Source organism: Columba livia, chromosome 11 (assembly GCF_036013475.1).
Source record: "Columba livia isolate bColLiv1 breed racing homer chromosome 11, bColLiv1.pat.W.v2, whole genome shotgun sequence".
Taxonomy (NCBI): Eukaryota; Metazoa; Chordata; class Aves; order Columbiformes; family Columbidae; genus Columba; species Columba livia.
This window is the reverse complement of record NC_088612.1, coordinates 21,528,745-21,543,280: the sequence shown is the minus strand read 5'-3', so window position 1 is coordinate 21,543,280 and position 14,536 is coordinate 21,528,745. Positions and strand designations below refer to the sequence as shown.

Below are 14,536 nucleotides of genomic sequence, written 5' to 3'. Positions count from 1 at the left end.
CAGCACTCATGGTCTTCATGGAGAACTACCAGATTTCTTGGCTCATTCAGATCAAACCTAGATATCGGTGGGTTTCAAAAGTGGGATGAAACAACCAGACTGAGAAGGAGAAAGAGAAGTGGCCATCCCTGAGGTGTCATTATACTGACCACATGAGAAAATCTATTCATCTCATTTCCCCAGACCTTTCTGTGTAACTGCTAAACAATGCTGGCACCCTCACTGCCATCTCCTGGTGGCCCGCAAGGGGCACAGTGCAGCCCTGGATGTGCTGTCCTAGAGACAGTGACTTCTCCAATGGTGGCAGAGTTCAGAAGTCAACAGGACAAGGCTCAGAGCTTCCTGAGGTAAGTGGGAAGCTTTGTCTGCTCAGAGCAGGAGATTGGTCCAGAGGACCTTCTCAGGTCCCTTCTAACCATCATTATTTGGAAGAGCATGGAGTCTCAAGAGCCCTTGAGCAGCAAACAAACAGCAATGCCTTGGAAGTCAGCTGCAGCACAAGGCTGCATAGAAGCACCAGTTGAAGCACTGTGGGCTGCTTTATTTTCACTCTTCTACTTTGCAGGTGCTCATCTACACACTACGTTGCTGTGCAATTCACCATTGATTCAGAAAATTCATCTCAGGAGACTGATCAAAGCAATAGGAAATTCAATTGCTGTTGATATTTTGCACATTCTAGACATGAAGAAAAAACTTTCCCCACCTCTAATTTGGTTATTAGAAATTTCTGGTAGCATTTGCAAAGTTTGCTCCTTACATCCTACCCAAATAGTTACAAGCCCCTGAGAACTCACAGTAGTCATTGTCATCACAGCTGCAGTATTGATCTCTCAGATACAAGAATGACAAGGAGATACCACAGAAATAAGGAGAGTAGAAACACTCTTAACTCCACAAAATACATCATCTCGTCCTCAGCTTTGCTTTCTGGCTCTCAGTCAAAGGGCCCTACTGCAATGAGAAAAGTGCTGATTGACAGTGAGGTGAGGATTGAGCAGAACTATTTTTTTATATTATGTAATTTATATAGTTGGAAAAATAGGAAAACCTCAGCATGAAAAATCTTGTATTTACATTTGTGTTTAGTTAGAAGGAAACTAAAATAACAATAACAATAAAATTGAAAATAAAAGAGAATAAGTTTGGGAAAACTATTTTCTTTTGACTGCATGTGCTGATCAGTTTATCACAGAAAATATTAGTCAGCATCGGGGAAACAGAAGGGAAGTGTTAGAAACAGAAGAAAAAAAAGATGTTCAGAAGGAAGAGAGGAAAGGGATTAGATCACCTGTGGTTGGCTGAGAAAAACAGGCAGAACCAGAGGAGGTAGTGGAACACACCTGAATGAATGCTGTCTTTCTGCAGATGCATTTCAATGAGGAGGGCTTTGGAGCCTAAAGGTGGCAAATCACATGGAAGAAACTGAAGCATTGGTATTGCACAGAGAATGGCATCTCTAACTCTGGCAGTGCAGGTGATACACTAAAATATTGATAAGGCTGTAATATTATCAAACCTAATGTTTCCCATGGAGCTTGTTCAATGATCAGACTAAAAGCATTTTCAGAGAAATATGGTCAGTGTTCCAGAGTGGACGCATGTGTGCAACATGCTCATGTTCTTTTATGGTGAAATTAGTTTGGAAGCTCCCTGTTTGTTTCCTGTTTTCATGCTGAAAAACTTAGCTAAGGAAGCATGAGAAAAGGAGTGATTGGGCTGGAGACCTCTCTGAATGGCTTTCAAAAATAATTTGTTTTAAGTATATAGTACAGCAGAATGGATGAGAAAGACTGTGAAATGTACCTATATATGTTTTAACCTCTTTAAAAGATGTATTTTGAAAGTCATTATTTCTTCATTAGTTGGATTGATCAATTTTAGTCATCACTGCATTGAGTGTACAGAGAAAACTACTCATCTTGTAAGATTTGGGGTCTCTGTTGTAAGCCAGAAATACCTGTGCCTGCCTGCTCTACTAAAATAATCTCAGGATTTTGTTCTTTATTCTGGATGGTTGGGAATCACCCAGAGACAAACAATGGTGACAGAACTGACCGTGTTGTCTCAGTGGGCAGTATGACTGACTTTCAGTGGGATGAGCCCGTTCGTCTGGAACTTGCACCAGGTAACTCGTCTCCTGCAAGTTCAGTCTTGCTCCATCACAGTATTGCGGGAGATGAGATCTTGGCTTTTGTCCCATTCGTCTGCTGCTGAGCAACCAAGAGACATTCTTTAGGCAAAGTATACATTCCAATAGCAAAACCAGCTTGTGATCATAAGCTCAGGCAGCCTCTTCCTTTATTCTCATCAACATCCAAAATAAATTTTGATGACTGTATGGTACTTTAGAGCACCTTCTGCTGGCTGTTTATACAAAATTGGAAATTGTGCAGTTTTTTGAGATGGAAGAATTGTCTGAAAGAGACGGCAACCATTAGAATGTGAAAGTTGAAATTGGCTTAATGAAATGTAGGGACAATAGTGGAAAGAAAGGATCGGGAGTGAATCACTTGAGGAGTTAAAAGCTTTATTGATGAGTTCAGGGGTTGCAGCAGGAAGTTACAGATGAGGACATTTGAAATACCAATGTAAGGAAGTAGTCCTGTTTCACGTCTTATTTATTCTGCTGTTACGCATAGGAGGAAGGCTTTATTTGAAGAGTTTCTTGGTTCTAGACAGAAATAGGAGAAGACTACATTCAAGCTGTTTTTGTCCATGTTAATTTCTTTTATGTTTGATTACGTCTGATGTTTTGTTATGCTCTTGCTGCTCACAACTGTGGAACCTTGACATTTTGCTTTTGTTTCTTACTGTTCTAGCAATGATGAACCAGACTGAGTTCAGCGAGTTCATCCTCATGGGTTTCACTGATATCCAGGGGCTGCAGCACTTTTTCTTTGTTTGCTTCCTCTTGCTCTACTTGACCAATCTTCTGGGAAATGGTGCCATTGTGACCATGGTGATAGCTGAGCCCCGTCTTCACACACCAATGTACTTCTTCCTGGGGAACCTGACATCCTCTACTCCACAGTCACTGGTCCCAAGATGTTGACTGGCCTTCTCTTTGGAGCATCAGCCCATCTCTTTTGGTGGGTGCTTGGCCCAGCTTCACTTCTGCCACTTCCTGGGCAGTACTGTGGCTGTGCTACTGGCCACCATGGCCGACGACCGCTATGTGGCCATCTACAATCCTTTGCGCTACACCCTTGTCATGAGTCCCCGGACTTGTTTGCTGCTGGCTGCGGCCAGCTGGTCCATTGGTTTTGTGCATGCCATGATACACTCAGTCATGACCTCTCAGCTGACTTTCTGTGGCCACAACCACATTCATCACTTCTTCTGTGACATCAAGCCACTGTTGAATTTGGCTTGCAGTAGTACCAGCCTCAACATGACCCTCCTCAATGTCATTACCACATCTGTTGTTCTAGGTCCCTTTGCCCTCTCCTATCTCTACATCATCTGCTTCATCTTCCATAAAGTCCGGTCCCAGGAAGGAAGATGGAAGCCCTTCTCCACCTGTGCCTCCCACCTCCCTGTTGTGGCACTGTGGTACATACCAGTGCTCTTCAATTATACACCACCCTCCTCAGGAAGCTCCCTTCAAAGGGATGTGCAAGTGTCTCTCCTGTACAGTGCTGTCACCCCAGCTCTGAACCCCTTGATCTACACTCTTAGGAACCAGGAGATGAGATCTGCCCTGAAAAAAATGCTAGGGAAAAATTCATGTTCCTGGAGGAATGTGACTAAAACAAGGACAAGGCTCAGAATGTAGTTTACTCCACCTCTCCTGTTTCTAAGGAGAAAGCTCAGAAGGACACTGTATTGCAAAAGCCTGGAAAACAAACAATTATCTCATGTAGTTTAACACATTAAGAAGTTAATTGTTTAGATATGAATCAAAGGGGAGATATTCATGGACTTGAAGCTTATTCCATCGTATTTACATGCCATATGTATGGTAGCCCATGTGGTCTCCGGCTTCTAAAACAGATGCATTTGTACCTCTTGCAGGACATGAGGCAGAGCTGACAGCCCCATGCAGGTGTCCTGGATGATCTGATAAGAAATTACTTGACAGCTCTGTTTTGGCAGCAGAATGACCCTCTGGTCATTCAGACCTCCTGTATAGATGAAGAGAGTTAGCATGTGTTATGTTTTGGGCGGACATAACTTGAGTGTGATATTGTCAACGTTTGATTTGAGTCAGCCCCCTGGAGCGATCTGGTGAACGGTGAAACAATTGATCTGTATTTACATGAACTTCTACAGACATGTTAAATGTCCTCGAGTAACCTACCCTGACTTTGCCTTTGGATCCAGAACTGGACACGTCTGTTGCAGGTTCTTTGTCACACTCCATGCCTGTGAATTAAGGACATTTCTAAGAGCACTGGATATCTAGTTATACTTGGGTACCAAATCCCAACCTTAGTGTGGGGTGCAGCATTTTATAAGTGCTTCATTTTGAGATGCTTTGGGTCTTTACACAGACATTCAGCACCATTCAGTTTTAGCCTGTATTACAGTTCCATGTCATGGAATCATATCATAGAATCATAGAATCATTTGGGTTGGAAGATACTCTTAGGATCATCAAGTCATACCATAAAATAACTCTAGCACTATTCCATGTCTCTAAGAACCTTTTCTAAACACCTTTTTAACCCCTCCAGGGATGGTGACTCCACCACTGCCCTGAGCAGCCTGTTCCAATGCCTGAAAACCCTTTCCAGGAAGAAATTTTTCCTGTATCTAATCTAAACCTCCCCTGGTGCAACTTGAGGCCATTTCCTCTTGTTCTATCACTTGTTACTTGGGAGAAGAGACCAACACCATCCATGCTCCAACCTCCTTTCAGGCAGTTGTGGATAGCAAAAAGGTCTCCCCTTAGCCTCCTTTTCTTGAGGCTAAACAGACCTTGTTCCCTCAACTGCTCCTCATCACACTTGTGCTCCAGGTCCTTCACCAGCTTCATCACCTCCTCTGCACTCTCTCCAGTACTACAATATCCCTTTTATGATGAGGGGCCCAAAACTGAACACACTATTTGAGGTGAGACCTCCCCAGCACCGAGTGCAGTGGCACAACCACTCCTCTAGTCCTCCTGGTCATTCCTGATACATGCCAGGATGCAGGTGGCCTTTTTGGCCACCTGGACACACTGCTGGCTCATGTTCAGTCGACTGTCAATCAACACCCCCAGATCCCTTTCTGCCACCAGCTTTTCAGCCACTCTTCCCAGAGCCTGCAGCGTTCATGGGGATGTTGTGCCCGAAATGCAGGCCCTCGCACTTGGCCTTGGTGAACGTCAGAAAACTGGCCTCTGCCCAGTGATCCATCTGGTCCAGATGCCTGTGAAAACAAGATTAAACAAAACTCGTCCCAGTACAGAGCCCTGAGGACACCACTCATAACCAGCAACCCACTGGATTTGGCTCCTTTCACCAAAACTCTATGGCCCGTCCATCCAGCCAGTTCTTTATCTATCAAAGATACACCACCCAGGCCATGAGCTGCAGCTTCTCCAGCAGATGCTGTGGGATACGGTGTCAAAGGCCTTACATAAAATCTAGGTACACAACATCCACAGCCTTTCCCTCATCTACTACGTGGGTCATCTTGTTGTCCAAGGAGATCAGGCTGGTCAAACAGGACCTGCCTTTCATAAACCCACGTTGACTGGGCCTGATCTTACAGTTCTCATGTATGTGCCATGTGATGTTACCCAAGATCATCTGCTCCATGACCTTCCCTAGCACCAAGATTAGACTGACAGGTCTGTAGTTCCCCGAGTTCTCCTTATGGCCCTTCTTGTAGACGGGCATCACATTAGCCAACTTCCAGTCAACTGGGACCTCCCCAGTTAGCCAGGATTGTTAATAGATAATGGAAAGTGTCTCAGTGATCACCTCTACCAGCACCCTTGGGTGCATCTCATCTGCCCCCATAGACTTGTGGATGTCCAAGTAGTGTAGCAGGACGCTAACCATTTATGCTTGGATTATTGGGTTTTGATTCTGCTCCCCGTCCCTGTTTTCTGCCTCAGGGGGCTGGGTACCGGGAGCACAACTGTTCTGACTATTTAAGACTGAGGCAAAGATGGCATTTAATACCTCATCCTTTCCCTCATCTTCTGTCAATATGTTTCCCTCGGTATCTCTCAAGGGATATTCTCCTTAGCGCTCCTCTTGTTGCCGACATATTTACAGATACATTTTTTGTTGCCTTTTACAGAGGTGACCAGGCCCACATCTTGACAAAATGGAGTGCAACAGACTTATCACAGAATGTTAGTGATTGGAAGGGACCTGGAAAGCTCATCCAGTGCAATCCCCCTATGGAGCAGGAACACCCAGATGAGGTGACACAGGAAGGTGTCCAGGCGGGTTGGAATGTCTGCAGAGAAGGAGACTCCACAACCTCCCTGGGCAGCCTGGGCCAGGCTCTGCCACCCTCACCAGGAACAAGTTTCTTCTCAGATTTATGTGGAACCTCCTGTGTTCCAGTTTGCACCCATTGACCCTTGTCCTGTCACTGGTTGTCACTGAGAAGAGCCTGGCTCCATCCTCCTGACACTCCCCCTTTTCATATTGATAACCATTAATGAGGTCACCCCTTAATCTCCTCCTCTCCAAGCTAAAACTTAACAGTTTAACCAGTCAGTTAACAGGGAATGTTGGTGGCGGGACACATAAGGGGATGTTGCTGTCTGAATACGAAAGGCAGATCGCAAAGCTTGTATGCTCCAAGTACCTCAGTCAATGGGGAAAGGAGGAGGAATCACCTGTGGTTGGGATAAGGGTAAATACGGGGCTGTGTCTTCCCATGCTTTGGAGAGATCCCATAGAGACTCCAGTGGACTTTATTCTTCAGTGTCCTCCAGGCTGAACAAACCCAGTGACTTTAGCTGCTCTTCACTTGGCTTCCTGTCCAAACACTTGAGCAACTTTTTAGCCCTCTTCTGCACACTCTCTAGTAGCTTAAGATCTTCTTTATCCCATGGCACCCAGCCCTGCACACAGTGTCTCAGGTGAGGCCGCTCCAGTGCAGAGCAGAGCGGGACAGTCCCCTCCCTCACCTGGCTGGCCATGCTGTGCTGGATGCACCCCAGGGTACGGTTGGACCTCTTGGCTGCCAGGGCACACTGTTGGCTCATGTCCAACTTGACGTCAAACAGAACCCCCAGATCCTTCTCCGTGGAGCTGCTCTCCAGCATCTGGTACCCCAGTCTGTATGTACAGCAAGGGTTGCCAAAGAGGGGAGAAGGACAAAGCAAGGCCCTTGCGCTTGCCAGCCCGAGTGTGGGGGAACTGAGGTTTGCAGGGAGAGCTCGATGCAGCCTGGTGATGGGTGCAGGGAAGAGGAGGGCAGGAGGCCTGAGCAGCAGCGCTGGTGCTGGCAGGTCCAGGCAGCATCAGGCAGGGCTGGGGAGGTCCCTGCAGAGCTGCTGGGGGGAGCAGAGTGGCGCAGCGGGAGCGTGCTGGGCCCATAACCCAGAGGTCGATGGATCAAAACCATCCTCTGCTACTTGCTTTTGGCCTCGCTCCAGCCCCACCAGACACTGCCTCTCCCTTGCAGCGTTCACCAGGTGCTCCCTGCACTGCTGCCCTCCTGCCCTCTGGACACCCAGGGCTGCCCAGGGCTGTCCCAGTGCCTGAGCCCCCTCTCTCTGCCACTGACACCTTCTCCTTTGCTTTCTCTGCAGGCACCACTTCCAAAGTGCCCATCAGGAAAACAGAGATCATAAAGCGTTCTAAACATCTCCGTAGTGAGGAAAGGCTGAGGGGGCTGGGTTTCTTTAGTTTGGTGGAGAATGAGGGGTGACCTTATTTACGTTTACAAGTATATGAAGAGTGAGTGTCAGGAGGAGGGAGCCAGGTTTTTTTAGTGACAGCCAGTGATAGGACAAGGGGTAATGAGTTCAAACTGGAACACAAGAGGTTCCACTTAAATTTGCAACGGAACTTGTTCCCAGTGAGGGTGCCAGAGCCTGGACCAGGCTGTCCAGGGAGGTTGTGGAGTCTCCTTCCTCATTCTATGGCTGGTGGCACTGGAGGAAGGGAGTTTGTACTTGGTGATGGCCAGGGAGCTGGAGAGAGTGCCAGGCTCACCCAGGACCATATGGCTGCACTGGGCTGGTCACAGGAGAAAGACAACAGGTGTTCAGCAGGTCCCATGGTGTAATGGTGAGCACCCTGCACTCTGAATCCAGCGATCTGAGTTCAAATCTCAGTGGGACCTCAAGTTTTAGCTCTCTCAGGACTTTCCTCAGCATGCACAGCCTTGCTGTTGGGTCACCTCTTTAATGCATTCCCATCAGCCCCCCTCTCCTGTGCTCCCAGCCCTGGCACTGACATCAGTGCCCCTTCTCCTGCCCTGTGCCCAACAAACATCTGCAGGTTTCCCGAGCTCTGGCCCTGCCCCGTCTCAGCTCCCTTCTTCCTGATGGCTGCTTCTGGATGGGGGATCCAGCAGCGGCTCAGCAAACCACTCAAGAGCTGAGGTGCAGATCATGCAGGCCAAGCCTGGCTCAAAGCAGGGTCAAGAAGAGGAGGCTGTTGAGGGCCTTGTCTGGTTGGCTGTTGGACATTTTCTACGATGGAGAATCTACAGCCCTGCTGGGAACCTTTTCCCCATCTTGACCACCAATGTTTCTGGCATGAAGTTTATTTCCTCTCCTCTCATTGCTTCTTGTGAAATCCATTTGTCTGATGTTTTCCTGCCTTTCTCTTGCCTACTTGCTTATTTTTGGTGTTCTGCTGTCACTTCAGGGAATTCCACCCACCCTGGCACTGTTTCTGCATGGGGACACAGTCATTGTCATGGGAAAGAGCAGGTTCTCCCTCTTTCTTGCAGAGCGGTTGAACAACTGACAGAGGAGGAGGACAAACCACCACGAGTCTCCAGCTACGCTGCGCAAAGTCTTTAATGAGAAGGAGCAAAAGCAGTGGCACAGAACAGAGATCAAGAAACACATCTGCTGGGTTCAGGGCAACACAGAGAACAGCCCATTGCCCAAGGAAAAGCTTGAAACACAAAGCACTTGCCTTTCCCCATTCTGCTCCACCTGCTGGCAATCCCAGCCCAGCAAGAGCAGTCCCTAACTCCAGCACCCTCCCCCAGCACCAGGAGGTTCAGCAAAGCAGAAGAGAACGAGCCCTTTCTCAAGGAGCTCAGAGCAAAGCAGAGCCAGAGGAGGCACAGTGAGGCCTGACGTGCAGCCAGGAGCCGTGGGCACAGGTCCCTCCTGCCAGCTGGCATGAGGACACCCAGCCCATCTGCAAGGCCTGGCCACACTCCTGCTGTGCAGTCCCCATCATTCTTCCTGCTCCAGAAGGGACGATGTACCAGGTTCAGCAGTTCAGTCGGCAGCGGGGTGGAGGCAGGCACAGCCCTGACCCCCCCAGACCAAGGGAGCCCCCAGAAGAGATGGGAACCCCCCCAGTGCTGAGGGAGCTCCCAACGGCAGCTGACAGAGAGGATCCCACAACTGTGTTCTGAGGGAAAGAAGTGAGAATGGGGCCCGGCAGGGTCACCACCACTGGAGAGGCCTCAATGGCCACCGTCGAGTCACCACAGCGGGCGACACAGGGCTCACTGCAGCTGCCTGCAAGTGGGGTTGGGCCAGAGGAACCACAAGGTGCTGGGATACAGGGTCTGAAGCAAGACATCTCTCGGTGAGGGAGGCAAAGCTGAAACACAGAGCACAGACACAACACAATTTCAGTCTGTCTTTCTTGTCCTCAGTTCTCTCTGCAGATGCACTTCACTGTCCTCCACCTGCCTTTTAACTCTAAGTTCAGAAATTGCCTCCAGCTCAGCTTGCTGACATGTACAACAGGTATGACACCTCAGCTAAAGCTAGATTTGAATGCCTAGGACCAAAGAAGTAACTGATTGCTGATGTCACAAGGACATCCTCCTGCATTACCCAGTGCAAAAGCCCAGATGAACTTTCATGCCACTAGTCCACCACAAATAGTCTGCGTGGAGCAAGGGTCTCAGAAATCAGCTCTTGAGAACACACAGTGTGAACAAAGCCGCCATGACCCTCACTGTGCTCTCAGAGTTGCATGGTCCAGGAAGGCTGAACCACTGTTGGGACAGGACCCAGCTCAGTGGATTAAAATCCCCTGTGGAGAGCCTGATCATACCCCATCTCCAGAACAGGCAATGCTGCATGGAAGGAGGCACTGGATGCACTTGACCATTTGGTTAGAGACCATCTGTCTAAGGCAGAAATTCTGCTGAGCAAGCAGACCTCCCTGCAGCTGAGCCCCATTCATCCCCTTGTGCTTGAAAGAACCTTCCTCTTCCCAGCTATCCCCAGCCAGGCCCATCAAAACGGAAAGAGTTGGCAGCCCTTCAACAGTTCTATTGCTGTGCACATTGAGGCAGCCCAAGGATCCACCTGAGTAGCCACCATGACAGCAGTCCAGCCCATGGGGAGAGATGGAGTGCACAGAGTCTTACCTCGTTCCTGGAGGAAAGGGAGGCAAGAGAGGAGGATGCAGAGCCTGGAGCAGCGCAGGCTTTTATGCTGTGTCCTAGTGCCCCGTGGGGCCACAAACATTCCTTGCTCATGAAGTATTTAAACACATAGTAGCTGTTGCTTGATGAGTCCTTGCTGGTGCTTAATTACTTGGTCCTTTCATCCCAAATGTTGTGTTCCTTTTTCATACTGCTGGACACCAAAATAATTAATCTGTGTCCCAGCTTCATAAGGCAACTTACTTCTGAGGTCTATGTCTAGTATTCAGGTTGATTTTTTTGGTTATTTTGTGATATGGATTGTCACATTGCCTTCTTAATGGTGAGTGCAACCACCAGTCATGGTGAAGTTCTGCTTTAAAGGATACGTCAAGTCAACTCTCCAATGTTTTCAGTGCAGGCACACAGGCTAAACCTGAGAGACGTTTCTCCCCACAGGTCATTGTAGACACGGAGGAGACTATGAGTAAGTTGTAACAGAATGTTGAGACTGTGCAATCTCATACAGGAGAAGAGATGCACCTCTACAGGGATGTGGCAAAGCTGAACAGCAAGGAAAAACCATTTGGGGCTGGAGGGAAGTCCCTTGTGGGTTGGAATGACAGCCACGACGACCTTGTTCATGTTCATCAGGCTGTACCACATCCAGGTTTTGTGATTAAAGAGATGCCTTTGTCCTTTCTTGAAAGAGACCCACACCCAAATGGACCTGGTTTGCTCTGCAAGGGAACCCCAGAGCCCTAAGGCTTGCATGGCCTGCTTATGCGGACAAGTGCAGGGCAAGGAACAGATGCTCATGGCCATTTTTCTTGGGTCAGGAATGGCATGGCCCATACCATGCATTACAGACTACAAAGGGACATTGGATCAGCATCCTAGGGCACCTGGGAAAAACCCTGAACTACCGTCAAACATGAGTCATTGCTGTGAATTTCAGTGGACATGTTGTCCTGGCCTCAGGTGCACCAGCGATACCAGAGCTCATGGCCTCATGAAACCACTGGTGCTTCTACGTGATCTTGAACTGTTGCTATGTTCCAAGGCATGACCTTTTGCTGGCTACTCAGGGACTCATGTGACAGTGTTAGGTCAACGGCTGCACTTGATTTTCTTGAGGGTCTCTTCCAACCAAAGCGACTCTTTCATTCAGCATACCTGAGAAGTACAACAGTTGGAATGGGTGTCTGGAGGTCCTCTGCTCCAATGAACTGCTCCAAGCAGCTCAAATTCCCCAATAACTCAACAGCTTCAGGCCTCTTACCCTTTTGCATTTACATCCATCTCCTGCTCCCCACATTGCTCATCTTCACTAGACTCCATAACCCTAGTGGCGTGAGCCTTACCCTACACACCACGTGCTCCAGCCCTCATGTTCTGTCTGTTCCTCTGCCAGTACTTCTCTCCAGAAGATCCCAGGGTTATGGGATGAGGTCTGACAGTGGATGGGAAGTAAACAGAAGGATTAGGAGTGAAGGCTCCTTCCAGGATTTACAGTGAAAGTTCTGCTTCTACAGACTTTCCCTCTTCTTCCTGTCGCACCTGCTGCCCAGAAGAGGGTTATAGTCAATGGCATGAAAGTGAAATGCAGACCATGTGGCATTCACACATCCAGCACTCATGGTCTTCATGGACCACTACAAGATTTCTTGGCTCATTCAGATCAAACCTAGATATCGGTGTGTTTCAAAAGTGGGATGAAACAACCAGACTGAGAAGGAGAAAGAGAAGTGGCCATCCCTGAGGTGTCATTATACAGACCACATGAAAAAATCTATTCATCTCATTTCCCCAGACCCTTCTGTGTAACTGCTAAACAATGCTGGCACCCTCACTGCCATCTCCTGGTGGCCCGCAAGGGGCACAGTGCAGCCCTAGATGTGCTGTCCTAGAGACAGTGACTTCTCCAATGGTGGCAGAGTTCAGAAGTCAACAGGACAAGGCTCAGAGCTTCCTGAGGTAAGTGGGAAGCTTTGTCTGCTCAGAGCAGGAGATTACCCCAGAGGACCTTCTCAGGTCCCTTCTAACCATCATTATTTGGAAGAGCATGGAGTCTCAAGAGCCCTTGAGCAGCAAACAAACAGCAATGCCTTGGAAGTCAGCTGCAGCACAAGGCTGCATAGAAGCACCAGTTGATTCAGGAATGATGCTAAAAGGTGTGGTAATGCCTTTGAGGAAAGCAGAGCTTTCAGAGGAATGAGGCTATGACTCTGGTATCTCTGACATGCCTGAGGCTGGGGCACTTTGTCCACTGGAGTCCACAGCATGATGACTCACGTTTGCCAGGAGCTCAGGGTTTTTCCCAACTCTTTCACATCATGATGACTCCCAGGTGCTCTGTGAGACTGATGCAATGTCCCTCTGTAGTCTGAAATGTATAGAATAGATCACCCCATCTGTGATCAAGAAAAAAGGCCATGAGCTTTTGCCTCTCTGCCCTGAACCTCTCTGCAAACTCAGGCCATGCATTCCTCTGGGGTATGGGATGCTCTTTCTGAGCAAATCAAGTCGATTTGGGTGTGGGTGTCTTTCAGAGATGGGCATGGGCTTCTCTGTGATCACCCTCCTATGTGTTGATTTTCTTCTTTTCAATAGGTTCTTCACTTCTTGATCCGAGCCTAGATTCCTTCTTGGAAGAAACATGAGGGCCTGGTTATCAAAGGATGTGGCTATGGAGATCCCATGGAGAGGTTACTTGAAAGAGACCGGCTTGACCCTCTGGTCTGCTCTTCATTATTATTAATCTGCCTTTTGTTCCCTGGGCTCATGGGCAGACTAAACAAGCTGTGGCAGAGCCTGATATGAGTATTTAAGGTCCTTGAGGCCCTCAGTCCTGCTTGCAAGGGGTTTCCCTCCAGCCCACAATGATCCTTCTTTGCTATTGAGCTTTGCAACATCCCTGCAGAACAGCATCTATTCTCCTGTACAAGATTGTGCAGTCTTGAACCTACTTGCTCTCTCCTGTGTGTCTACAATCCCCATTGTAGAAATGTTCCTTAGGTTTAGCTTGAATATCTGCACTAAAAGCACCCAACAGCTAACTCAAGGTGTCCATCATAGATGCATTTCACCGTGGCTCATGTTTATGCTCACCATGAAGAGGGCAATGTGACAAAGGCAATTCATGAGACACAAACCCACTTAAAATTTGGCTGCACACAAGCTGAGCCTCAGAGTTTATTTACGTTACAAATGCGGGACACAGAAGAATTGTTTCGACGTATCACAATGTCGAGGGTTAAGATTGCGGGGTGACAATAAAACCCTGGCAAATACATTGTTAACCTCCTCTTCCCCCCCACTTCCCCCTTTTTTGCCCCTCCCTCTCCCCCCTTCCCACTCAGGACAGGTGATCGGGAGGGAAAGAAGGACAGAGAGAAGAGAGTTGGAAAAATTAACAATGTTTTACTAATGCTACTAATAAGAATAGAGAAAATAATACAAAATATACAAAACCTACCTTGAAAGTCTCAGCAACTGCAGAGCCGGCACCCAAAGTCCTGGACTGGACTCTGCAGCCAAGCGGAGCTGGATTCAGTCTGTCACTAGGCCCCAGTTCGCAGTGACAACTAGCAAGGTCCTCTCCTAATGACGGCCATAAGGAAAAAAAGGGAAAAAGGGACGAGATCCTCGTGATCTCGCACTTTTATGTGAAGTATTCACGTGAATGGAATGTTATACACAGTTGGTCAGTTTCTTGGTCACTTGTTTCTCGTCTCCCCTCTCGCGAGATGTCCATCTGTGCTTATCAATAAGTTTGCATTCCATTGCTAGGTTTACCAAAACATGTGTCTGGTTCTCCAGGAAAATGCAGTTAATATGAAGGCTTTAGCTGACAGGCAAATTCACTGAAAGAGAAACTTGTTTTTAACAAAACCAGGACACACAGTCACCAAGCACTGATCCTGATAGGGGGCTTCAGCCACTCAGACATCTGCTGGGAAAGTGGTACGGCAAACCGCAAGCAGTCCGGGAAACTACTGGAATGTGCTGAGGACAACTTTTTATTACGGGTGATGGAAACTCCATCCAGAGGAGAGAC

The 14,536-nt window shown here is 48.1% G+C and overlaps 1 long non-coding RNA gene, 2 other non-coding genes and 1 pseudogene across 3 annotated transcripts; 3 read left to right on the top strand and 1 right to left on the bottom strand.

Moving 5' to 3' along the window:
* The first annotated feature begins 2,721 nt into the window (after nucleotides 1-2,721).
* LOC135580601 (olfactory receptor 12D2-like) lies at nucleotides 2,722-4,631 on the top strand (annotated as a pseudogene).
* A 2,830-nt stretch (nucleotides 4,632-7,461) lies between these two features.
* On the top strand, nucleotides 7,462-7,533 carry TRNAM-CAU (transfer RNA methionine (anticodon CAU)). The gene has a single exon. It is a non-coding gene; the product is annotated as a tRNA-Met (tRNA).
* A 642-nt stretch (nucleotides 7,534-8,175) lies between these two features.
* On the top strand, nucleotides 8,176-8,247 carry TRNAQ-CUG (transfer RNA glutamine (anticodon CUG)). Its single transcript has one exon. It is a non-coding gene; the product is annotated as a tRNA-Gln (tRNA).
* A 667-nt stretch (nucleotides 8,248-8,914) lies between these two features.
* On the bottom strand, nucleotides 8,915-10,562 carry LOC135580515 (uncharacterized). Its single transcript, XR_010475298.1, has 2 exons — nucleotides 10,480-10,562; nucleotides 8,915-9,698 (listed from the first exon to the last, which is right to left on the bottom strand). It is a non-coding gene; the product is annotated as an uncharacterized LOC135580515 (long non-coding RNA).
* Between the last annotated feature and the right edge of the window lie 3,974 nt (nucleotides 10,563-14,536).